This window comes from Leptonotus elevatus, chromosome 4, assembly GCF_054856555.1.
Source record: "Leptonotus elevatus isolate MCC_2025b chromosome 4, RoL_Lele_1.0, whole genome shotgun sequence".
Lineage (NCBI taxonomy): Eukaryota > Metazoa > Chordata > Actinopteri > Syngnathiformes > Syngnathidae > Leptonotus > Leptonotus elevatus.
In genome coordinates this window covers 2,008,236-2,034,347 of record NC_141242.1, presented here as the reverse complement: position 1 = coordinate 2,034,347, position 26,112 = coordinate 2,008,236, and the positions used below count along the sequence as shown (strand labels likewise).

Here is a 26,112-nt window from a genome sequence, read left to right as displayed (position 1 = left end):
ACAAACTTAAATTAAAAATAAATCCTTGAGTACGGTTGTCAACAGAATATAATATATTTTTTGAATCAATTATAGTGTCAACTACTCCACATAGAATATACTACTACACTGTAATACACACTATACTGCAATATGTAACGATAATGGCAATATTGCGATATTAAATCTGCCACAATGTATCGTCGTTGTCGTGTCACGATATTAAAAGCAGCACATCTGTTAAAAAAAAAAGTCCGGTTTATTTCCATTTGTGCAGTTCTAGCACCCTGTGGTGGCTAGTATTTTTTTTTTGTGCAATTTAATTTTCACAAGGCATGTTTTGGCCCTTCTATGTTTAAAATCTACACGTAATGAAGGGGAACGTAATATGTGGTGAGACGCAATCACTCTACTAGTGCATTGAATTGTCACACTCTTGACGACAAAGCGCATTACTCTGCTGAAGATCTTGTTGTTGTTTTTGTCACCTGGCAAAAAGTCTGCAGGGCCTTGTTGACTGCTGCGTTAAACGCGGCCATGTGTATAATATTCAGTATAAGAATAAGAAAAGTGTATGTTTGTTTGCTAATGAAGCCAAAAAGCTTCAGGCGCAACATCAAACTTGTTATTGATGCCGCAGATTACTAATATCGTGGTGGTGTTTGTGTTGGAAGACTAATCAGGTGATCACAAAAAGAGACACACGCCTGCTTTTGTTTTTTTTTGCCAGAGGATATTTTCTGGTCAGGCAATTTAGATGCTGCTCTGAATCCGTCAAGGTTTAATTATTTAATGGTTTTTGCACACAACTCTGTTCTTTTTTTTATTTTTTTTATCTACGGTCATGCTACATATGAGAAACATTTAAGCAGGTGGGACATTTGTGTCTGCTGAAGAAAGTGTAATATGGCAGCTTGAAGATGATAAGCTGCCTCCCGGAGTGAAAATATCTGTAGGGGTGTCACGGTCCGGTACGTACCTCGGTTTTTCGGTCACGGTTAGGTACGAGTTCGGTATAACAGGAAAAACGAAAAGTCCAAAAAGCGGAATTTTCTTTTTTTTCCCATTTATTTTAGCAGACAGTACTGAAGGTAACAGTTTGTTAAACATAGCGACATTTAGAACTTTCTGAGATAACTTGGCATAAGATGCAGATGCACATAAAAGTACTCAAGCTTTATTTTAAAACAATTTCCCTAAAGAAAGAAAGAAAGAAAGAAAAAGCTTGTCTTTATTGTCAGAGAGACTTGGTATGGGAGGTTCATCCATCTTATTATTATTATTGTTATTGTTAGTGTGTATACATGCATTTTAAAATAAATGTTATATATGCCAGGTCAGCACTGCATTGGTCAAGATAATTGTTTTAGTATCCGTACTTTTATATTTCATTATACATCGTTTTTTTGTTTGTGGTTTTCTAATATAAAAAAAATGGGCTCAACAAAGGTTGTTTTCCAAGTGATGTAATCAATCCTCTGCTAAAAGAAAAAAAAAGTTGAATAAGTCTTATATGAAATCTGTTTGACAGGAGACGCAAAAAGCGGCGCAAGTGAATATTACTGACATATGTAAACAACCCCACATGCAAATAACCATTTATTGAATGTGGGGGAAAAAAAACTATCATGTCCATTTGTTGTCATGACGTTTTTTTCTTCCTTTAGAATTTTTTTTACATTTTATACTGTCGGTTGGCAAACTGATTTAGGCGCATTACTGCCACCTGGTTTGGAGTGCAGATACTGCAATGAAGTTGCGTATTCGTCGTCTTGAGTGTACGCACCAAACCGCGACATCCGAGCTGAGACGGTTCGGGACGAATACAAAAACTGTTACACCCCTACTGACAAGCGATTCAATATTTTTTAAAAACAAATTATTCGCATCATTTTCTGTAATTAATCGCGATTAATCTCATTTTTCTACTTCTGCTTCAAAAAACAAATTCTACAAAGCTTGTAACATATTTACTTGAGTGAGTTTTGATCCTTAAATAGAACTCTTCTCCTGTAAACAGAGACAGAACCGCCCCCCCCCCCCAAAACTGAACCAGAATGTGACAAGTTGATATTAAGTGATGTGCAGATCTTCAAACTTGCTGTATTTTGTCGAAGGATGTCAGCGAGCTTTTATTTAAACTTGTGAAGTGTATTAAATTGTGACCCAAAAAAAAAAAATCCAAATATGTCTCCTTCAAATAGTCCAAGGCTGAGTTTTTGTTGCATGTCGTTTCATGTTATTTTTTGATAAGTCTTGAAATAGTCTCAGTGACCTCGGAGAAGCTTCAAAAAAAGTCAAGTTAGTCATTTGAAGTGGGTGAGGAATAAATAGGACTTGTGTGAAGTCTCTTCTCGACGGCCTACTTTCCACGTGCTATTGTGATTTTTCTGCTTAAAGCTCCTTTCATTTTCGTAATTACGCGCGCACCTGCCGGCTGCGGCTAATTCCTTCATGCCGTGACCAAGCGTCCTCCGTGACCCCCCCCCCGTATACAGCGAGCGCTGCGATTTTGAGGTTGAGGCAAAAAGCAAACGGCAACGGGCGGGGATGCCGAACCCCGGAGACATCTTTTTTTTTTTTCTTTCTTTTTTTTTTTTTTTTTCTAAGAGACATCTTTTTTTATTTTTTTTTTATTTTATTTATTTTTTCTTCTTTTTTTTTCTTTCTAAGAGCTCAGTATTGTTCATTCGGAAATGTCATCATCATTGCTCTTTTTTTTTTATTATTATTTTTTTAATATATATATATATATATATATATATATATATATATATATATATATATATTTTTTTTTTTTTTTTGTGTGTGTGGGTGAGTATGTGTATGTGCGTGCGTGCGTGCGTGCGTGTATTTGTTAGCTCACCAGAAAACCTATTAGAAAAAAATCTCATACCGTTCACCTAAACCGAACACCAGGAGACCCGAGGGGACCGAAGAAAACCAAGGAAGGTGAAATCCAGCACCGACCAGACACCCCCCACCAGAACTCCTCCCCAGCCCAAGAAACATCCAGACCCCAACAAATCCAAAAAACATAAAAGAGACATCTTTTTAAGTTGGGACTGTGTTGCCGTTTTGGTTCTGGCTTGTACGTACCAAGCAGATCGTACATTTTTTAAATGCGAGCGTGTGATGAAGGCGGAGCTGCAGAGGGGAAAAAGAAAAAGTCTCTTTGGAAAGTATCCATGCTTCCAGCTTGCAAAGGTCAGCCAGGTGACGTATTTATTTCTTAAGGTACACATTAAGGAAGGCTTGCGAATGTGTCGACAAGCAATCTGGAGTGTTCCATTAAGATAACAGCCGCTTTATTGGCATGTGGGCGGGAACCTTGAGCACTCGCATCGGCTCCTTCTTCAATACATGCTAGCGCTCGCGTTTTCGGGTGTTGGGAACGGACAGAGTACAATTGCTTCATTACTGTACGACAAGAGATTTCACTTATGAGTTTGCGTGACTCAGATCGAAAACAAAACAAGAAAACAATGCATTCTATGTTCATTAGAAACTCTTAAATTCTTTTGATTTAGCATGAGGACAAGAAAGTACACCTTGTTCCTTTATCTCTTTCTCTATTTCCCTCGAGCTCGGAATCTCTTTCTTTCTCTCTCTACTTTTCTCTCTCTCTTTCGCACTCTCAATCGCTCTCTCTCTCTCACTATTTCTCTTTAGCTCTGTTTTTCTCAATCTTGCTCTACATCTCGAAGATTCTCTCTCTCTCTCTCTCTCTTTCACACTCTCTTTCTCTCTCTTTCTCAATGTCTCTCTGTAGCTCTATATTTCTCTCAATCTCGCTCTTCTTCTCTCTCTCTCCCCCTCTACTTTTCCCTCTTTCGCACTTTCTATTTCTCTCTCTCTCTCTCTCTCAATCTTGCTCTTCCTCTCTAAAGCTTCTTCTCTTTCGCTCTACTTCTATCTCTTTTGCACTCTCTTTTTTCTCTCTCTCTCTCTCTCTCTCTCTCTCCCCCTCTCTACTTTCCCTCTTTCGCACTTTCTATTTCTCTCTCTCTCTCTCTCTCTCTCTCTCTCTCTCTCTCTCTCTCTCTCTCTCTCTCTCTCAATCTTGCTCTTCCTCTCTAAAGCTTCTTCTCTTTCGCTCTACTTCTATCTCTTTTGCACTCTCTTTTTTCTCTCTCTCTCTCTCTCTCTCCCCCTCTCTACTTTCCCTCTTTCGCACTTTCTATTTCTCTCTCTCTCTCTCAATCTTGCTCTTCCTCTCTAAAGCTTCTTCTCTTTCGCTCTACTTCTATCTCTTTTGCACTCTCTTTTCTCTCTCTCTCTCTCTCTCTCTCTCTCTCTCTCTCTCTCTCTCTCTCTCTCCCCCTCTCTACTTTCCCTCTTTCGCACTTTCTATTTCTCTCTCTCTCTCTCTCTCTCTCTCTCAATCTTGCTCTTCCTCTCTAAAGCTTCTTCTCTTTCGCTCTACTTCTATCTCTTTTGCACTCTCTTTTTTCTCTCTCTCTCTCTCTCTCTCCCCCTCTCTACTTTCCCTCTTTCGCACTTTCTATTTCTCTCTCTCTCTCTCTCAATCTTGCTCTTCCTCTCTAAAGCTTCTTCTCTTTCGCTCTACTTCTATCTCTTTTGCACTCTCTTTTCTCTCTCTCTCTCTCTCTCTCCCCCTCTCTACTTTCCCTCTTTCGCACTTTCTATTTCTCTCTCTCTCTCTCTCTCTCTCAATCTTGCTCTTCCTCTCTAAAGCTTCTTCTCTTTCGCTCTACTTCTATCTCTTTTGCACTCTCTTTTCTCTCTCTCTCTCTCTCCCCCTCTCTACTTTCCCTCTTTCGCACTTTCTATTTCTCTCTCTCTCTCAATCTTGCTCTTCCTCTCTAAAGCTTCTTCTCTTTCGCTCTACTTCTATCTCTTTTGCACTCTCTTTTTTTTCTCTCTCTCTCTCTCCCCCTCTCTACTTTCCCTCTTTCGCACTTTCTATTTCTCTCTCTCTCTCTCTCTCTCTCTCTCTCTCTCTCTCTCTCTCTCTCTCTCTCTCTCTCTCTCTCTCTCTCTCAATCTTGCTCTTCCTTTCTAAAGCTTCTTCTCTTTCGCTCTACTTCTATCTCTTTTGCACTCTCTTTTTCTCTCTCTCTCTCTCTCTCTCTCTCTCTCTCTCCCCCCCCTCTCTCTGATATTGTATTATTATCACTTTTCTGTAAGACAAAGCAAGATATTTGTGGTTGGGGGCGGGGTCACTTGCACGAGGCAGACATAATATGACCTCGCCGAAAGAGAAACTGAGAATCAAACGGCCATCAGGTTGTATTTGAACTGCCTCCTTGCATGAGAGTTTTGATCAACTCAACTTTATTACAGAGCACTTTAAAAACAACCATAGCTGCATACAAAGTGTGAAACATAGAGTACAAGTTTTAAAAATGGCAGCCCTTAGTGGGAATAGAGAGAGGGACCCACTCGATCCCCTCAGAGCCTCCGCTTAGACCTCCCAAAATCCACCAAATGTTTTATATCTTGAAAAGTTGGAGAACTCCTAAGATGAGGTATCGCGGCGTTTATTTTTCGGACAACTTTTTACTTTTACACCCTATTTGAAAAGTGATATCTTTACTTTGCCAAAAGTAGTCTTGCTATTTCTTTCAAACTCCGTTGATAACCACTACGTCAATATTTACGCAAGTTGAGATCGTGATTGAAATCTTGGAGGAATATAGAGGTTTGGGTGCAAACCTCTCGAATTAGGGGACTCGGTCCCCTATCTACAGCGCCCCTAATGGCGGCAGGTGGTATTGCGCCCCTGGTCGCCCGGCCATTGAAAATGAATGGGCCCATTCATTTCCTATGGGAGATCTCGACTCATTTCGTAAACCAGACCAGCGACATAAATGATGCAGCACATTCAGAGCAGCAGAATTTCTCATCCATGGCCTTATTTAAGATAATTTTTTTACGTTGTTGGTTACTAAAAATGATTCATAGCAAAAACCTTGTCTTGTGCCAGCATTAAAAACACCAGATTCCGGCGTTCAGAAATTCTGTGTCTAACCCAAAAAAATACACATACAAGTGTGGTGTTTTTTGTTTTGTTTTTTCGTTTCAGTTGCTATCGCTAACTAATTTAGCATTTGTATTTATGTTGTTTCAATGCTGATTTTCATGTCTGAATTTAGCTGAAAATGTGAGCAATTGTTGTGGCGGTCTTCTCACTTATAGCGCTGTACACTCTTAAAAACAGTTGGGTAAAAAAATAACCCAACTATGAGTCAAAAATGGACCGATCCTCTACTTGGGTCAATTTGACCCAACTTTGAGTCAAGAAATTATTCTTTTAGTGTAAAACAACTCATAAGAATTGGTCAGATCATTTACTTTGGTCATTTTGTATAAAACAACCCCAAAAGTATGACTCATAAAGTAGATCGATCCATTTTTGGCTTACTTTTGACCCAACAGTTTTTAGAGTGTAAATTTGTAAGTTGTGGCACTCGCAAGCCAAGCTGCATTTCTATTCCGTGTGTTGTGAGGTGAGAGGTTACATTTCAGATCCGAACTGCTGCTGCAGCAACGCACCGCAGTGTTCATTGCCAGTTCAATTCCAAGGTAACATTCCAATTAAATCTCTTTTTATAATCGCTCTCTCTTCACGTCTCCGGTGGCTGCGTTCAACCAATGAGAGCACGACGAGCAAAGCAAAGCAAACACTCGTCCTGCCGCACAGAGAGGTGATTATCATTCACCATCATGACGCAATTAGGGAGCGAGGCTTGATTTCTCGGATGCAATTGACAGAAGCAGGCCCGACCGACCTCGCTGCTAATGACTACAAATCATTGGCACGTAAGACGCATGTTGCTGAATAGCCCTCCGCAGACGAGGCCGCTGGCAAGCAAACACCAAGGCTGAAAAAGGAGCTGAATGACTGATTCAATGGGGTGTGTTCCCCCCCCCCCCCCCTACCTCGCCCCCCCCCCCCCCCCTCAATATGGGCACCCCGCGCTGCGGATAAATGCAGGTGGCGTGAGATGAATGATGGAAACCCAAATGCGTAAATGACCTGAGAAGACCATTAGCTCCAGAGAGGAAGACGGACGCGAGGCGGGGAGGACTTCAGCATTGCCGTGACAGCCGCGCGTCTCAAGCGAGGCGGGGCAAATCTGAACGTATGGCGACACGGCAGGTTGACTCTCCCGCAAATGAACTTGTGTCTAATGCCGGCGGCCGTCTGCTTCTTCAACCATTAGGACTCGGGCGTCCATCAAGGCGGGGCCCCTACTTTTACAGAGCTTGGGCGGAAAGATGTAAACGTGGACATTTCAATATCACGCTTGACGGGATTTCGTGTCCGACAGTTTGCTTTCAAAATGACTCACCTCACAGATGCCATTAGTTTTACAGTTCATTACAGGTCACGCCATTTCACTATGTAATCACAGACGGAGCTTGAAAGCAGGTGTCAATTATGGAGTCCAGAGAGGCTATTAAGTCGAAGAGCCTTCCTGGTACACACAGACTGGCAATTGGGTACATTTGAGCATTTTCACTCCATTGTCATCAAAGTCAGCAAGGGCCCGTTTGCCAGATGTCCAGATGTGTGGCGTGTGTTTAGAGAGACTTTTCATCCCAAACAGAGGTGGCAAATCCAGCTCCAGAAAGTAAAAACCCTGCCACAGTTTGGCTTTAGCCATTGATGCTAGCTAGCTAGCTCCCTAGCAGGTAAACGAGCGCCATGGTTAGCTAGCTAGGCAGCTAGCTTGCTAGCACTTAGGGGCTAAAAACAAACTGAGCGAGACTAAGAGAAACTTTTCATCCCCAACAGAGGTGGCAAATCCAGGTCCAGAAAGTAAAAACCCTGCCACAGTTTGGCTTTAGCCATTGATGCTAGCTAGCTAGATTCATAGCAGGTAAATGAGTACCATGGTTAGCTAGCTAGGCAGCTAGCTTGCTAGCACTTAGGGGCTAAAAACAAACTGAGCGAGACTTAGAGAAACTTTTCATCCCCAACAGAGGTGGCAAATCCAGGTCCAGAAAGTAAAAACCCTGCCACAGTTTGGCTTTAGCCATTGATGCTAGCTAGCGAGCTCCCTAGCAGGTAAACGAGCACCATGGTTAGCTAGCTAGGCAGCTAGCTTGCTAGCACTTAGGGGCTAAAAACAAACTGAGAGAGACTTAGAGAAACTTTTCATCCAAAACAGAGGTGGCAAATCCAGCTCCAGAAAGTAAAAACCCTGCCACAGTTTGGCTTTAGCCATTGATGCTAGCTAGCTAGCTCCCTAGCAGGTAAACGAGCACCATGGTTAGCTAGCTAGGCAGCTAGCTTGCCAGCACTTGGGGGCTAAAAACAAACTGAGAGAGACTTAGAGAGACTTTTCATCCCCAACAGAGGTGGCAAATCCAGGTCCAGAAAGTAAAAACCCTGCCACAGTTTGGCTTTAGCCACCATTGATGCTAGCTAGCTAGATTCATAGCAGGTAAATGAGTACCATGGTTAGCTAACTAGGGAGCTAGCTAGCTAGCACCTGGGGCTAAAGCCAAACTGTGGCAGAGAGAGACTTAGAGAGACTTTTCATCCCAAACATGGAAAACAGGCGGCACTCGAGGACCGGGTTTGAGAACCAGTGATCTACACAGTACAGCACACACTATAAGAGCAGTAAGAACACATGACGATTTTTTCCCCCTCTCGTTATGTGCGGGGTCTCTCCGATTTTAAAGATAGTTTCATATGTTAAAAATCGGTGAATGTGAACCAAAACCCCCCCCTCCTTAAACAGTCCTTCTTACACGTGTTGCTGAAAATGCAAAAGCAAGCGTTCAACTGTGGAATCGAATGCATTGCAGTTCTCGCAGCGAGCTTAAAAAAAAAAAAAGAAAGGAAAGGAAAGAGCTCGCTGGAGAGAGGCACTAGCGGTGATGGATTGCTCATAAGGGGAAGAGAGCTGAGCTACACCATCTCTGCCTCCTCCACCAAAGCGGCAGGCAGGCAGGCAGAAATGAACAACTAGGAGAGATTAAAACCATGTTCCAGCTTTGTTCCCGTTGTCTCCGACGAGCAGGTAGCCACGTCGGCAACCCTGCGCCGACACGGAGGTGAGGCAGCAAAAGATGGATGGCCAGATCGTTATCCACCCCGCAGCGGAAGGCGAGGCGTGTTGGGATGACGGAGTGTCAATTCCCCTGCTTCCGCCCATCTGAAGCCTCGTTTGAAAAGTGTCTTGAAAACGTGATCTGTGGAGGGTTTTTCTCCTTCAGTTCGAGAGCAGCGTAATCTCTTGCGCTGACTTCTTATAACACAAAGTATGGAATAATTACCACCGCAATGCGCGAGACGTATTTTCTTGGTTTGTTCGTTAGCAGGATTAGGCAAAAAGCACGTAACCTGACAGACGAGCCGAGCGGGAATCCTTTTGCATTTGAATGCAAATCCGGATGAAAATGCAGATGAGGAATTTATTTCCGCTGTTTGCCATTTGAGTCACAAAAGGAAGCCTTCACACCCGCCTTTCGTAATATTCTGCATGAACAAACACGCGGACAGACCAACCAACAAAAATGTCATCCTACAGTTTTGTATTCTGTTTTTTTTGCCATTTCCTCAACCTCAAAATGCTAATGTATCATCTCATCAATCTGATCCTGACATTTGAAATCATTCTCATGGAACCAGGAATTAGCCGCCCCGCTCCATAATTAAGGGCTGCCGAGCAATATTACATATTGTTTATATTCACATTATAGATAGATGCTCTAGATAGAAAGAGGGGAGGGGGAGAGGGAAAGGGAGAGAGAGAGAGAGAGGAGAGGGAGAGATAGATCGAGAGAGAGGAGAGATAGAGAACACGATACAAAGAGTGATAGCAAAAGAGAGAGCTAAATAGCGGGATAGCTAAATATAGAAAGTGAGATGACCAGAAAGAGCGATAATGACAGCGTTAGCAAAGGAATTAGCGAGATGGCTAACTAGCAGGGGGTGTAGCAGAAACTGATTTGACAAACCAAATGGAATCGTAACCCGACAAATGGCCTCTTCTGAGGGATGTACACCAGATATAAAACGGTTGATGATGATTTATTGTTCCTTTGAATTTAGTTTGGGCTTGTACATGTTTTATATTAATAAACATGACAAAAGCTACAGCCGTACCATATCGATTCGAATCATAATCCCAATGATCGAACCAAACTGAGTGGTTACATTTTGAAACGGTTACATCCTTGAATTGTATGAAGTAGTCTTTTTTTTTTTTATTTGTATTATTATTTATTATTATTTTTTTTTTAATTAAAAAAAAAGAAAGAAAAAAAAGTATGAAGTAGTCTTTTTTTATTTTATTTTTATTATTATTATTATTATTATTATTTTTTTTTTTTTTAAAAAGAAAGTAAAAAAAAGTATGAAGTAGTCTTGACGCACACGCCTGCTAACTTGCTAGCATTTTATACAGCTGGTTAGACAGCTAGGGTTACCATGGCAACGACTGGGCTGCAGTTCTTTATTCTCTCTTTCATTTTCTTCTGCGGCAGCAATGGCACAGTGGTTCGAGCAATTGCCTCCCATACCGGAAGACCTGGGTTCGAACAACTCTTTAGTTCAAACGCAGTATTGAAGACATACATATAAAAATACATAATGCATTGTCAAATTGTTTCACTATTAATACTTTGTATATTTCCACATCATTTAGCTTTCAATTTTCTTCATAAGAATTCAGCGTTTAGCATTCAGCCCACACAATTTCTGCAGAAATTGCACTAGAAAGCGTATATTAGCATACTTTTGTAACATCGTGTTGATTTTGTTTGTTTTTAAAGCTCTGTTGTATCATACGACATTTTACTTTTTTTTTTTTTTTTTTTTTTTAAGTGCCGAAACCCAACAATCCTGGACACACACACACACACTTGACGTGTGTGAGCATGAGTGTGTGTTTGTGTGTGTGTGTGTGTGTGAGAAAAGGCATATAATTTGACATCTAGTTAAACCAATCCCCCCTTCCTAAAAAAGCAATCTTGTTGCTTGTTTGTCTTCCAGAAGCCTGTGTCTGAAATCTGACTGCCATCTGGTTAGTGGGAAGCGAGAGGAGAGAGAGAGAGAAAAAAAAAAAAAAAAAAGCGATCTGTATGACTGTACAGATACGTCATTTGTTTATTTCTCCTTTCAGAGACAGGGCACGTCTTTATGCTCAGACTTCAGATATAATTAAATTCTTCAGCTGGGATGGATGCCAGTTGTATAAAAAAAAAAAAAAAAAAGCAAAAAAAACATGACCATGATCGTGTCCATTTGCTCCACTGCAGACAAATGAGCTCTTTAGATGTTTGAGGATTGGCAAGAGGACGGGACCACTCGTTTTCCTCGAGTGCAGCCCGGTTTGAGGTTCTGGTGGCGGAATCCAAATTCCTGATGTCTCGTCCTCTCATGTGCCAGTTGACATAGATCACCATCAAGCAGCTTAGCAGTGTTGACACTTCCAATGTGGATCGCTTTTACAGTACGGGAAGCCGAGCTTTCACTGTCACCTCTCTTAACTTTTTAAAAAAAAAAAATTGTTGTTTTTTAACTGCCATTCTCAAAATAGTAAAAAAGCAAATTGGATGAAAAAAAAACCCACGCTTGCCTGATACTATTGGTCTGCTAAATAGAGTGATGGGACGTCGATTTAGTAGCTGGGCCTTCAGTGGGGGTTTATCAGACTTGGTCAACCTTTTAATACCACCAGTATCATGTGGTATCACAACTTTAATTTGATCTCTTTCTATTCTGTTGTTTTTTTCTTTACTGTAACTGCAGCTGGACGGAGTCCAGGAAAAAGTTCCCCACGGGGAAAATAAAAGTATATCGTATCGTATCGTATCGTATGGTATCGTATGGTATCGTATCGTATCGTATCGTATGTTGTAGTTGCAGAAACTATCAATGCTTGGGTTAATTAGTAGAGCGCAGAATTCAAAGCAAACATGGCGAAGCAGCATTTAGCTGTTATGCTGCACACAAATGGAAGTGAAGTGAAGTCGTCTGTCAATGTGTATAAATGTTGCCAACCAATGCAAAAATGCTGACGGAGCTGTCTAAGTTCATATATGGGCATGTACGACTTACAGTAAACACCCTTGGAAGATTAGACTGACATGGCAACAAAATAGATGCTGAAATCTGATTGGACAGAAAAAGTACAGTAAGCAAGCACAGCAGCATGCTGGAAGTAGTGCAGTTAAGAGAAATGCTACCAAATCAACAGAATAAGTTGGAATAAGTAAGTAGCGCTGTCAAAGTTAATCGAGTCATCGATGATTAAACTATTTTAATAATCGGGTCATCGTTTGGAGCCATTTTGTCATTGAAAATTGTCCAAATCCTCTGCTTTTCAGCATATCAACAGTAATTGTTCATTGTTTTCTGTAGTCCTTCATGAAAGAAGACTGATTATCTTTTATGTTTAATCAAAAAAATACATTTGCAAACACCTGTTTTTACTTGGACCTTTTTTTTTTAATATCACCATACGAATACGAAGTACGAAATAAACAACAACCACTTTAAGCAACAGAAATTCTGGTGGTGGTGGTGGGGGGGGGGCTTTTGTAATATGGTTTAATGCAAAATTTAAATGAATCAGATTAGTCGATTAGTCAATTGAATGATCGATAGAGGAATCGATTGTAAAAAATATTTGATAGTGACAGCACTATAAATGAGTACAATTTCATGTCAGCGCTTCTGATAGTGTTTGACAAATACCGATTTTTTTTTTTTTTGAGCATCTTAACAGCCTGCTGAATGCTCCAGCATATAAAAAACATAAAACCGTATAAATACGTTTTGGGGACCTGTGTACCCCACTGTACAGTCGAGGTGTTGACAGTTAGGATGTACTGTGCCCCCCCCCCCCGCCCCCCCCCCCCACACACACACACAACAGGATTAAAAACCAAGCTTCCATTAGCGCAATAAAAGCAAATGGAAAGAATATAAGCGAGCGCGTGCCGCTCTTCTCTCCATCTGATTAGTAAAATCTAACGAGATATTGAAGTCGCTCGACTGTAAGGTGCCATCCTATTAAACGTGCCATGCGAAAGACATTAAAAAGTCCATTTCGTCAAACGACGCTTTGATTCTGCTCCACTTTGAAACTACAATGAGACGCACCGCAATGCGACTAATTTCATTAGTAAATTAGGCATTTTGATTCATCAACTGATTAGAATCGAGTAAGCAAGCACTCGCGGCCCATCCGGAGCAGTCGAGTGCAGATGTTTCATGTGAGTAATTATGACAATGAAGCTCCAATTAATTTCAGTGTCACTTTTTTCCATTAGTTTAATTTCGCAAACCCGCTTTTTTTTTTTGCCTCGTATCGTCTACGACTTAAGGAAAAGGAAACTCATCCTTAAAATTCCAACGTCATCTGCTGTGCGTGTTGACTGACCGTGAATAAAGAGTTCTCTGACTTAACTGCGATCATAAATATGCCAAGGTCGTCAAGTTGTGCGTGAACGTGCTGATTAAAGCTTTTCTTTTAGTATCAAGGCTCCTCGGCATTCCTTTTGATTCGGCTATTTTGTGCTAATTTCACATTTGTTGAGAAAAATGAAAAGCATTTCCAAGAAATTCCGTTGATTTTATTATGTGATGAAACAATAATATCTTCATTGAAGTTTATCCAACAATGGTGTTAAAATTTTTAATTTGACGTTGCAGTCCCGTAACCGTAACGATGACATCATCACTGTTGTATTTTGGACGTATTTCCCGAACCAAAGTTTACACGAACAACTTTTGAGAATAAAAAAACATTGGGCGGACATTTGATGAAATGCTTGCGATCCCGCTGGCATCACGCAAATGTATTGGCCTGGCTGAAATGGGCGGAGCCTGGAACAAAGTATGCATGCGGGTATTTGGAGTACTCAAATTCCTTGTATAAATATTAGCGGTGTGTCAAAAAAATCGCGATTCTCATTTAGTACAATTCAGAATCGATTTTAAATGTCCCAAAATCGAGTTTATTTGAATTATTTTATACTGTCTTGCCTTTGTTTGTGTGTGCCTTTTATTGGGAGCGCTGTTCATGTTGTACCCGGTTTGGCCACTTAGGGGCAGTGTGGTTCCGCTCCTTCTGATACACTGTTAAGTTGTCGCCACATTAGAGAATAGAAGGAAAAAGTCACAAAGTTATTCCAATAAAAGTTTTTTTTGTTTTTTTTTGCAGCGTAAGAAGTGCATATGGCGATGAGAGACTGGAATAGATCATGACCATTCTTTGCACATCTATAAATTGAAGCACAAATTATTGTCAATCAAATCATTTAGAATAAAAAATAAAAAATCATTCAGAATCGAAAATCAATTCTGAATTGAATCGCAGGCCCAAAAATCTGAATCGAATCGAATCGTGAGACAGTCAAAGATTCCCACCCCTAATACATACTATACCAATATGTTCAAAAATTAAGCAAGCAATGTTTATTTCAAATTTTTATGATTGATTATCAGAGGTGGCAAATCCAGGTCCAGAAAGTAAAAACCCTGCCACAGTTTGGCTTTAGCCATTGATAGCTAGCTAGCTAGCTATCAGGTAAACAAGCACCATGGGAGCTAAGCTAGGAAGCTAGCTATCTAGCACCTATGCATTTTCATGCATATTTGAGGAGCATATTGGCAACCTTTTGATTGGCTGTCAGAATATTTTGGAAGGTGATATTCTTCCGTGTGCTGTCTTGTTTAACTCATTTGCTCCCAAAAACGTATACAAAAATTATATTTGTAATATTTAAATACTATACGTATTTATACGTTTTGTTTTGTTTTTAAATATTTTTTTTTATGCTAGAGCATACAGAAGACTTTGATGCAGCCTCTGACCTGAAGAGGTCGCTTAAAGCAATGGTAGTTATTACAAAAATGGCCAGCAGGTGGCAGCAGAGTATAAGAGATTTGTAAAAAATGATGAAACTTTTAGCTATATACTAATGCTAATTGCTGCAAAATGGAAACTGACCTGATGAAAGAAGAGACTCTAATCTTCCTTTTGGTAGGTTCCGTGTTTTTATAGCAATAGAACACAATATTCTGTGGGCCTTGCAAAATCTGTCAAAATCCAGTAAAACAGCCAGGAGCGAAGGGGGTTGCTTCAGTGCAAATGGCTGCGAGTGAATGAGTTAAAATTTAAAAACCTAAAAGTAGTAGTAAGAGTACCAAAGCAGCACGACAGAACATAAAACATCGTGGAGTGTTTGTTTTAATCAAGTCCAAAATAATTGAATGATTTGTTGTTGATTAAAAATTTGTATTATGTTACTTTCTAATCGAGCTGGAGACGCGGCACCCATTTTTCAGGTGTGTGCGCAGTCAGGTGTTTGCTGAGACGCTGACCTGCTGTGGTTTCCATTTCATTCTGCGCAGGTACGATAAACAAACGCTCGCACAAATGTTGTTGTCCACATTATTTGCTTCTTAGTATGTGATTTAGCCTCGTGTATTATTATTCCTCAGTTTGATATTTTGTCAGTTGGAATTGCTATTCATTGACATTGATGTCTTTTTTTTTTTTGAATTATTAGGGCTGATTATCGACGTCGGTATTCAGCATTTTGACGAATATCGGCATCGGCCATTTTGAAGAATCATATTGCCGATAATAGATGCATTCATTTGTTAGCTTCGGGAAACGAATTTAATTGATTTTATTAATTTTTTTAACCTTCAGAGATGCTGCTGACCTTGGGAACTCTCTGCACATTCTGTTTTTGTTTGAAATTAAAAGTAAGTCCAAATTTAATTCTTCAGATATTTAGAAATTTTTTAATACTTTTATGTACTGTAGAAAATAATTGTTTAAGTTTTTATTTGACTTTTCAAAGCATGCTACAGCTCCTGGGAGACCCTAAAACTTTTTGTTAGATTTTTAAAACAATGATGTCTATTGACTAAGATAAAAAAATAAAAAAGTAAAAATAAAAACTCCAATATTTTACAAACCCAAACATTTGTTCAATAAACATATGCTTTAACCCCCCCCCCCCCCCCCAAAAAAAAAATTAAGAGCTGGAGTTTGTATTTTTGCAAATTTTGATGCCAATATTTTCCCTTTTAATGAAAATGAATATTGGCTCCAAATATCGGTTAGTGGCGTCCTTGACTACTAATAATCTGTATTGGTATCGGCCCTGAAAAATAAAAACATATCGGTCTGTCTCTAATAATTATGCTCCTTTTGGATGAAGCAAAATGTATTAAATTAGTTATTTTAAAATAAAAAAAAGTGCAAATGTATACATTTAACAACTCAAAATTAGTATTAATCATCTTTTTTTTTTTTTTACGATTATGCTGATTTTGTAATTGTGAAGTGTAATAATTGAAATTGTAATAAAAAAAATTGATTCATTGCACAGCCCTAATGTGAGAGTTGACAGAAACGTCCGAATCGATGCGATGAAGCGTCACGCTGACCAAATGAGAAGAGGCTGCTTTTCTTTTTAATACGAGCCCTGACAAGGAGCAAATGGAGGAACGCGGTTCTCTGCCCCATCTGAAGGAGCGCAATATTCATCCTTGCTGACAGCTAAATAATAGATGTACCAAAAAAAAGAAGGGGGGGGGAAACGTAATCATGCTGGTACAGCTATGAAGTCAGTATCTCAAGAAAATGGATTGCTCTCGGTGCATGTCAGAAAGCAACATGAGGGCAATGAGATATACAGCTGGGTAGGCTACGAATATGCCATTTATAGAGTGCTGCAGAACCGGTCTTGGAGCAGGTTACGGCGCATTAAGAGCAATCATAAAACATTTAGCTTGTGCAAACAAGAGGCCACTCGTGATTGTGCTGTTCTGTGCGCCGGTGTAACAAAAGAAGAAATGCAGATTTGCTGCATTTCCAAATCAACAAGGCAAAGCGCTTGCTGAACAAAAGCATACCCCCTCTCTGGTGTATGATGCCTTTGGATTATTGATGAAACAAACATAAATTGCTCTTTTTTTTTTGGTCAGTGATGACATTTTAAGCACAGTATTTATTTAACCACCTGCATCAGGAACAGACTCTCAAAAAGCCAGACAAAGTGTCATTTCTGCAGAAATTGCGCGGTGATGCTGAAAAGCTGAATGCTAAGATTTGAATGCATGTTCTTATGAAGTCAATTGAAAGGTAAAGTCCTAAAGTACTAAAATGTGGTCCAAGGGGAGGTTTTAACCCAAGTACGCCGCGATGGAAAGGCAATTGCTGGTGTTCAGTTTAGGTGAACGGTATGAGATTTTTTTCTAATAGGTTTTCTGGTGAGCTAACAAATACACGCACGCACGCACATACACATACTCATCCACACACACACACACAAAAAAAATAAAAAAATAAAAAAAAATAAAAATAAAAGAGCAATGATGATGACATTTCCGAATGAACAATACTGAGCTCTTAGAGAAAAAAAGAAGAAAAAAAGAAGAAAAAAAAAAAAAAGAAAAAAAAGAAAGGCAATTGCGCTAACCATTGAGCTAACATGACTTATTTAAATTCACGGCTAATAGCGTATTTATTTTGAAAAGTCTCATCTCACGCTGAAAGCTAGCATGCATTTAATAATTTCAGTAAAATCTCCTGATATGGTAGCAAAAATCACAGGCACGTGTTCCACAATAATAATGATAATAATTTGAGGGAGTGCCAGTCTCTGCATCAGCATTCAGCATGTCCACCGCCATCATCAAGACATAAACACAATCCCCGAACTTGATCCCTAAACAGCGCACATCATTCCTGGTGTTACGCTCCACAACCTCGGAGCGCGGCATCCAAAAACGCTTCCTCCCTTGTGTTCGGACACCAAAGGCTGATGGGATTAGGAGTGTGTGGGCTGATAGGACTCTGCTCTGATGCCATCCATCGGATAGACATCATTATGGAGGATGGAGGGGAAGGGGAGGGGAGGGGAAGGGGAAGGGGAGGGGAGGGGAGGGGGGGGATCCCACGGGCCCTGGGATTAGCCCGCTAGATTTTCACCACAGGTGATAAGGGAGGGGAAACGGAAGGCTGGCAGAAGCTGCACAACATAATGGCGAGATAGCAGGGCGGAGATTGGAGGCAAGTTAGAGAAGCGAAATGTTTTGGTGCCGCTCGTGAGTGAAGCTGTAAACAATAGCGACAGGATAAGAGCACTTTTGAGATAGACGCAGCGACACTTGCTCGCTCCGATTATTTACAGAAAGATTGAGTGAGAACAGGAAAAGTTTTCTAGTATTGTAAAAAAATAATTATTGTCCACATTCCTGAACAGATGGAAATCGAGATAAAAAGATTTGCGGTGGCATCCTGAACTCTCATTGGGGACTGCGTAGTAAAATGTTGTTGACAAAAGGCTTGAATAATTATTTTATTGATCAGAATGAGATCTTCGATACCTTCAAATTTGCTGATGACATTTCTAGGAGGATGCGTACCAAAAAGGAGGGGCCCTAAGATTGACCCTTGTGGGACACAGAAGGAAAGAGCTCACTGCTTTCTATGGGTTGTATGTATGTAGGGAATTCAGTGTCAGCGTCATGTTTTATAAAGTGGAAATGTAAATAAATTCATAAATGAAAAATGCATGCTAAATTGCGAATGGAGCTAATTTGGGGGTTTTGTCAGGGTTCGTAAAAAGGTTTCAAAAGTAGTAAAAACTGTCTGCGAACATCTTACAAATCCTGATGAAAACCCCAAATTTGCTATGTTCGCAAGAATTCACAGCTCAGTGAGATACCAGCTTTATCGGCCTTCAGATTTGTAAATGGGCTGATGCCGATATTTGTCAAATTGCCAAATATCGGCACGATAACCGGCCCGGACGATAATCGGTCTATCCCTAGTTAAGATGTATGAAAATCAGAGATGGAAAATCCAGGTCCAGAAAGTAAAAACCCTGCCACAGTTTGGTTTTAGCCCCTTGTGCTAGCTAGTGAGCTCCCTAGCAGATAAGCGAGCACCCGGGGAGCTAGCTAGCGAGCTCGCTAGCTAGCACCTGAGGCTAAAGCAAAACTCTGTGGCAGGGTTTTTACTTTCTGGACCTGGATTTGCCACATCCGATGAAAGTGATGTTACTCTATCTCGAGCATCTTAAATTCCACAACACCGTCCCTGGTCGTTCTCTGTTTTTGTTTGTTTTTTGAAGCACCGATACTGAACTCTTAACATGCAATGCATCCGAAATCTTGTTCTGAAAAGGTTAGCCAAACTAACTCAAGTTTTTTCCTGCCATAAGTTCAAAACAAAGTGGTGAAAATGAGCCAACAGAAAACAATGACTCGACAACGCTTTCCACAAACCACTTGGGATGTCGTCTTAACCAGACGTTGACCGGCAAAGTTCAAGGTAGGCACACAACGAACTACGCCAACCTGGCCGCGATCCTCCAGTCCAATGTTCATCCCTGAGTGTTCACGAGCGACACACGCCCAATAAAGGCTTTCGCAATTGGCTTCTTTCAGCAACGCAGACGCAGACGAATCCTTTGCATTAATCCCCTCACATGTAGCTCTGCCTCGCTCACATATCAAACATGTCTTCCCGCAGCCCAATAAATCCCGGCTTAAGCCTCACCAACGCGCAACCGGGCGGCTCGTTATCGCGGCGGCTTTGACATTAGCATACACGCGCTCTCATTTGGGAGATCTTCTTAAGAGAAGGTGATGAAAAAAAAAATAAAAAAAGTTCTGACTTTGACTCAGCCTTCCTCCTGCCGGACCCGCCCGCCCGCCTGCCTTTGCCATCAAGCGAGTCGGGGATGAAACGCCTCATCCGCTTTCTTTTTCCTCCCCCCGTCCTCCATTATCACGCCGTGTCGGAAGAGAGCGGCTTGACATTTTTCTTTTCTTCGGCGCTTCGTACCCATTCAGTGGACACCTGCTGACACTTGAGAAACAACTGCTGTACTTTGCCAAAAGACAACTTGGTTTTGCTTCCATTATATGCCGAGTCACCTCCTGAGGACCAAGAATAGGTCCTCATCACGGCGATGATGAGGACCTATTCTTGGCGTCCGTTTTTTTTTTGTAATTACTAGATGAATGGCTGCTCTGCATGAACTATTTTCCTGTCATTGATGTTCATTTTAATGTACTGGAATTTAAACTTTTTTTTTTGCCACAGACGAATAGATTCATCAAGACTGTTTTTCAACCGGTAAATGTGGAAGGCGGTCTTCTCAAACTCATCTAGTATGAAATTCTACGTAACTTTACTGACAAACAGACATCACTTTGGATTTGAGATCAATATAAAAATTAGGACTGAATCTTTAGTCGTTTGAGCAAAAAATATTAGCGTCAAGGTCACTTTTCTGCTTGACATGTTTTCACCTCCTCTTCCTCCAAAATGGGCATTTTTGCTGAAACCAACCCATGTTTCATCGCTGATTACTAAAGAACGGAAAACACTCTGCTTCATCTATCCTTCTTTCCTTCCTTTAGTCTTTCCTCTGGTCTCTTGAGGTCTCCCTAATCTGTTGGAATTGAGATGTTTCTGAGGTTTGCGAAATATTCAGTTTTTGTAACTCTGTGGGTAGTAAGTAGGTGGTGTCTGGTTGGTGCTGAATTTTCACTTTTGTTTCATCTGTCTTTCCTATGATCCTTCCTCTGGTCTCCTGACAACTTCACGACTCTGGCGGGTCTGGGATTTATAACAGGTTTCAGGTTTCAAAAAAAGAGAGCGATGATGATGCCACGTTGACTCGGGAGGGCTGCTGAATGAATAATACTGAGCTCTTAAAAATAAAAAACAAAACAACCCCCCCACCCCCCCACCCTAAAGAACGGAAAAATAGTAACGTTTTTTCTCCTCAATATTCTGTTGGTCTTAAATGATTCGTCAAAACGCTGTAAATCGTCTGGCAATATGGAGAACGCTGCTTTGAAAACAGCTTGTCAGGGAATGACTTTGATGGGGGTTAAGTGTCCTTGCAGAGCCATAAAATAATAAACACACAAATGTGACAATATATGCTCATCAGAATGAGGTCTTCTATCAGTTTTGGTCTTCTATCAGTTTTGGTCTTCTATCAGTTCTTGCCGTGTGCTTCAAAGAAAGACCAATTTGTCATCTCTTTCCTTCTCGCTCTTTGGAAAGCCACGAGCTAAAAATACATTCACGCCACGTCAGTATATTACTTTGATAATGCAATGACGCCGCTTTGTGCTTCAACGCGGGGTCGGAAGAAAAAAAAAAAAAGGGCGCCACAGCAATAGATTATAAGAGAACGTGATGATAAAGTTAAATCTTCAGCCTCCCGAGCGATTATGTTAATGAGCTCATTCTGTATCCCACGTTTTCGGGGAAGAGCGGCGATATTTTCTGGACGGCTTTAATTCGACCACAAAAGGAAGTTAGCGCCAGCTCAGACCTTCACGGGGTCAAAGGTGAGCTTTAACGCGTAGATGACAAATTACAACATAACACTGATAGGGTTTGTAATTGCTGTTTTAATTGGACATAATGAGATTGTCGGGGACGAGCTGAACTCGGTGGGGAAAAAACGCTTATGCGTGTCCCCTGCGACCTTTGACGTGCGTTCAGGTGGCGGCGGCGGCGTGTCGGAACGAAAGGTCCTGCGGATTAGTGGCGGCGTGTCGTAAAAAAGGGAACCAGTCCAGGAACCTCATCACTCTGACAGCAGATTAGCGCTCCGCGGCGAACAGAGCAGACGGCGCAAGATTAACTTTGATCTGCAATTTCTCTCCGAGCAGCCGCTGGAAATCAGCTTCCTTCGCCAAACGGCCCGAAAACTCGTAGCTTGCAGTGCGAGCGCAAGACGGTTTACGAGAAAGAGAGTTGCCGGCTTTTGGGCCCTCTGGATTCGCGCTCCCAGTAATGCGGCGATTTGAATCTTTTCAATAACCAACTTGAGGCCGTTATTCGTTTGCTGCGACCGCTCGTTTGTGTTATTGCTGGCTTCAAAAGTCCAAAGACGTTCAAATATTAGCTGTGGAAACTCATTTCTAAAGGCTTTCGCAGTTTAATAAGCTGAAAGTGAGTAAGACCGAACATTTTTAAAATTAAGAGTTCAAACGCAAAATCTCCATTTGTGTATGCGTGTGTGGGAATTGAGTAATTTTTTTTATTTATTTTTTTTATACATAAATACACATACACAAAATCTCCATTTGTGTATGCGTGTGTGGGAATTGAGTAAAATTCGTTTTTACATTTCTGGTGTCAGGTTAAATTATTCTTATTTTTAAATCTAGGTTGCTCAATCTTAACTCATTCGCCGCCATTGACGGCTACAGACGTCAAAGATCCGTTTTTTACTGGGCTATCCAACAAATCCAACTTTTATGGAAAGTTGTCATTTTCAATTATCATGTGAAGAATCTAAATCGGCGGCGTCAAAGTCCGGCCCTCGAGTGCCTGAGTCCTGCATGTTTTAGAGGTTTCCCACGTTCAACGCAGCTGATTCATATTTAAGCTCATCATCAAAATCTGCAGGAGCCTGATAACTATTCCGACAGCCGGGAGCGAAGGGGGTTGCTTCAGTAAAAATGGCTGCGAGCGAACGAGTCGAATGAGAGCGTTGACTCGTTCTGTGTCACCGATCGCAATATTCTACGGCTCGCGACAGATCGGTCGCAATTCTGTAAAAACGGCTCCGCAATACGAGGAACTTTTGTCTGCGCCTCGACTCGACGGCGTTGCCGGTACCTTTGCCACCTCTCCCTGAATTCCTCCATTGAATCGAACGCGAAGGGGTGGCAAGCAGCTGCGGGTTCAAAGGGACATGTGAACATCTTGACTGGAGACTGACAGAAGTGGCGAGGCGTGAAAATGCGCCGAGCGCTCTCGGAGAAAAACGGTGGCCGGCAGCCAGGCCGGTTGACGGCAGCGTGCCCGCCAGTAAAAACGCGGGTAGCAGTGAACCGGCGAGAACCTGCGACGGCGCATCAGGGAGGAGAACCAAATCCTTTCCAACAGCTGCCGAGCGGCCCGTTGGGGGGGGGGGGGGGGGGAGCTGCTGCTGCCGTGGTCTCCATTTTGCCGACTTCACGCGCAAGTGGGGGGGGCGTCATTACTTTTTCCATTTCATTCCACGAGAGTTCTCCTGTCAAATCAAAACGTGACATGAGAAATAATAACTCGGGGCCGTGGGCGGGAACAGCAACACGACCGAAAGGTCATTTTGTTGATGAAAATTGGTTTCGCAGCTGCGCGATCTATCGGTCGTCAGCGGGTTTTCTGTCTGCTTTTCACCACTTTGGCGGCTGAAGCCGACCCCAGGGGGCCACGCGGGGGACGGACGGACGGACGGACGGACGTACGCACGCGCGGCTCAATGACACAACAACTGCCATTCTTTTCCAACGTCAGCATCTTTCTCGGCAGCCTGCGGATGACGTTGACGTCGGCGGCGTTAACGGCGGCGGCGCGTTGGCCTGCGAAGGAACATTCGAATCCGGCGTTAACAATCGTGACTGAATGAAGGTTATTCATTTTAATCACACGACAGCACGCCCTCGCTGTCACTATCCCGGGGGGGGGGGGGGGGGGGGGGGTTTGCTATATTTAAGCACTTTTTCATTTCTTCTCCTTTTTTTTTTGGTCTTGGCTGATAGCGAGGCAATTGCTTTGTGGGACGTCTGCCCTTGAAGAATCAGACAACAGAAGGAGATATTTATACACGCTGTCGATGTGAAGTTGGAGGGAGCTGCGTCAAATTCCAACGCTTACCTTTTCCACTGTTTTAAGAAATCAAATCATAGGCTTTTTTTTTTCCTCTACCTGCTTTGGAGCTTCTACTTCCCTTTTAGTCGCCGTTGAATGTTTCTCTTCCAAAAAGAGAAGCGATGCTAGTTTTGTACCTCGTCGGTGAGACTCGATGTCAGTCCTCGGGGGAGAGACGGAACACGTCGGATCGTTGTCTCCCAGTTTCTGCTATCTGTTCCGTCTAATTGGACTTTTCCCATCTGTCGAGGTCCACAAATAGTCTTCTGGGGATTCTGTTGCTAAAGCATCCAATCAAAACGCTCTCATACATCAGCGAGAGTCTGCTTGGAGGCTCGCCATACATCTGAGCGCGCGTTGGTCTGTGCCTGGTGAGGAAGTAGAATTCCGCGGAAACGCCGAGGCTGCCACCAACGACCGTTGGGAAAAGGAATGATGCTCCTGGCGAATTTCACGGTCGGGCAGAGGTACTGTCGGTAAATTTTGCTGGTCAGTCGTCCGCCATCGTGAATTTACGTCCGTAGCACCTTCTTTTTTTTATTCATTTCCTACAGTAATCACGCCATTTTAAAGTTGTGTTGTTACCTCCCGCAACGGACGTCCAATCGAGCAGGTCGGCTCGCCGTCAGGCGCGTCACGTTTCCGTGTTTTAAGTTTGAATAAAGCTCCGCTGTGCCGTCCGTCAGCAATGAATGTCCGTGCGGAAACACGAAATATTGGGTTCCGGCGTCTTCCGGGTCACGCAATTATGTTTCTTAAAATGACTGGATTTGATGTAAATATCGACTTAAGCAGTGAAATCCGACTAAAGTCAAAATTCGGGTTACATCGCCAGCGTAGGAACGAAACTCCGCCGTAACTCGAGGACTCGCTGCATATATTTATGCGTGGCCCGAAGACGCCGTGGTTTTTTAATTTAAATATATTAAAATGCAATTTTGAAAGCGCCTGTTCTTACTTGTTGCTGTCCAGCGAAGGAACTCCGCCGTAACTTGACTCGCTGTATTTGAACCGCGCTTCTGTCATTGCTAAATTACAGTTCGTCACCTCCTTTCTCGGAAAGTTCCGTCTCAATTACGGTCCAACTGGCATCCAGATGAACTGGCTTCCCAATTCCACCAAACAAAACGGCCGATTCTTGCAGCCAGTCGTGAGTTGTAAACGAGCGGATTTGTTGTTCAATGGTTTATTGAAGAATTGAACCGTTGTGAGCCGGTGTCCGTTGAAACATAACAACGGGGCGACACAAAAGAGGAGCAGGAATGGGATTTATTTAGCAGCTAACACAAACACGTCGGCGTCAGCGTCGAGCCGCTAATCCTCCACGTTGAGAGGAACCAGTTGAGGTGGCTGGGGCATCTGGTTCGGATGCCTCCTGGGCGCCTCCCTGGGGAGGTGTTCCGGGCATGTCCTACCGGCGGGAGGCCCCGGGGACGACCCAGGACACGCTGGAGAGACTACGTCTCACGGCTGGCCTGGGAACGCCTTGGGATCCCATCGGAGGAGCTGGCTGAAGTGGCTGGGGAGAGGGAAGTCTGGGCTTCCCTGCTAAAGCTGCTGCCCCCGCGACCCGACCCCGGATAAGCGGAATTGAAGACGGAACGGAACGGAACACAAACACATTTTTTTTGTTGGTTTTTTTACCCTCGGCCGCACCGCTCGTAAGCCCAGTGTATTCGCCCCCGCGACCACACAGAAGTGCCGGTCAGTTGTCAGCGAAACTGAAGTCCGTGACGCACTGATAAGTCCGTTCGTATTGACCCGGTTAGCAATGATTACGGCGACAGACGAAAACCCGCTTCCATCGGTGCGTTGTCAATCCGTTTTTTTGGAAGTTTCTCGTCATTTGTCAGCAAAACGGGGCGTGACTGACTGACGGTCCTTTACGGCAGGACTGACGGAGGCGATGGGCCTCCGAGCCTTCCGCGTCGAACAGGGTTAATAAATATTCAAAGATGACATTTTGCAACTCTGCTTTTCTGAGGATCCTGTCCCGATTTTCACTTGGCGCTGTTAATGATATGGGAAATTGTGTTTCTTGTGCTTTCCATTCTTTACATCCCGTTGCTCGTGAGTCGAACCCTCGGGAGCGAGCGGTGGGACGTGCGACAGTGTGTTTGCGTTGATGATTGCAGCCCATTAACTCTGATGGATGCCCTTTCTTAGAAAAAGGCGACGGGCGCCGCGTCGGCTGCGCCGCAGCTTGTTTACTCACAACCAGATGTCGTCACTAAATTGCAGACGTGAAGTCGCAGCGCAAGTCCCGAAAAGATTTGACATTTGCATCTTTTTTTTTTTTTTTTTTTTCTTCTGCTTTTTTTATTATTATTATTATTTTTTTTTTTTTAATTTTTATTTTTTTATTATTATTATTATTTTTTTTTATTTTTTTTGACATTTGCATCTTAATGAAGGCCACTTCAACTTTCGAGGCAATCGAACGTGGCGCTGGATTTCCCGCAGAAAACAGCGGCGACCCAAAAGATCACGGCTCATGATG

At 42.3% G+C, this 26,112-nt stretch overlaps 1 protein-coding gene across 3 annotated transcripts in view; it reads right to left on the bottom strand.

Annotated features, from left to right (window-relative positions):
* The window catches only part of kcnd2 (potassium voltage-gated channel, Shal-related subfamily, member 2), a 76,008-nt gene that overhangs the window by 16,984 nt on the left and 32,912 nt on the right, over nucleotides 1-26,112 (bottom strand). The gene's annotated exons all lie outside the window — the stretch shown is intronic.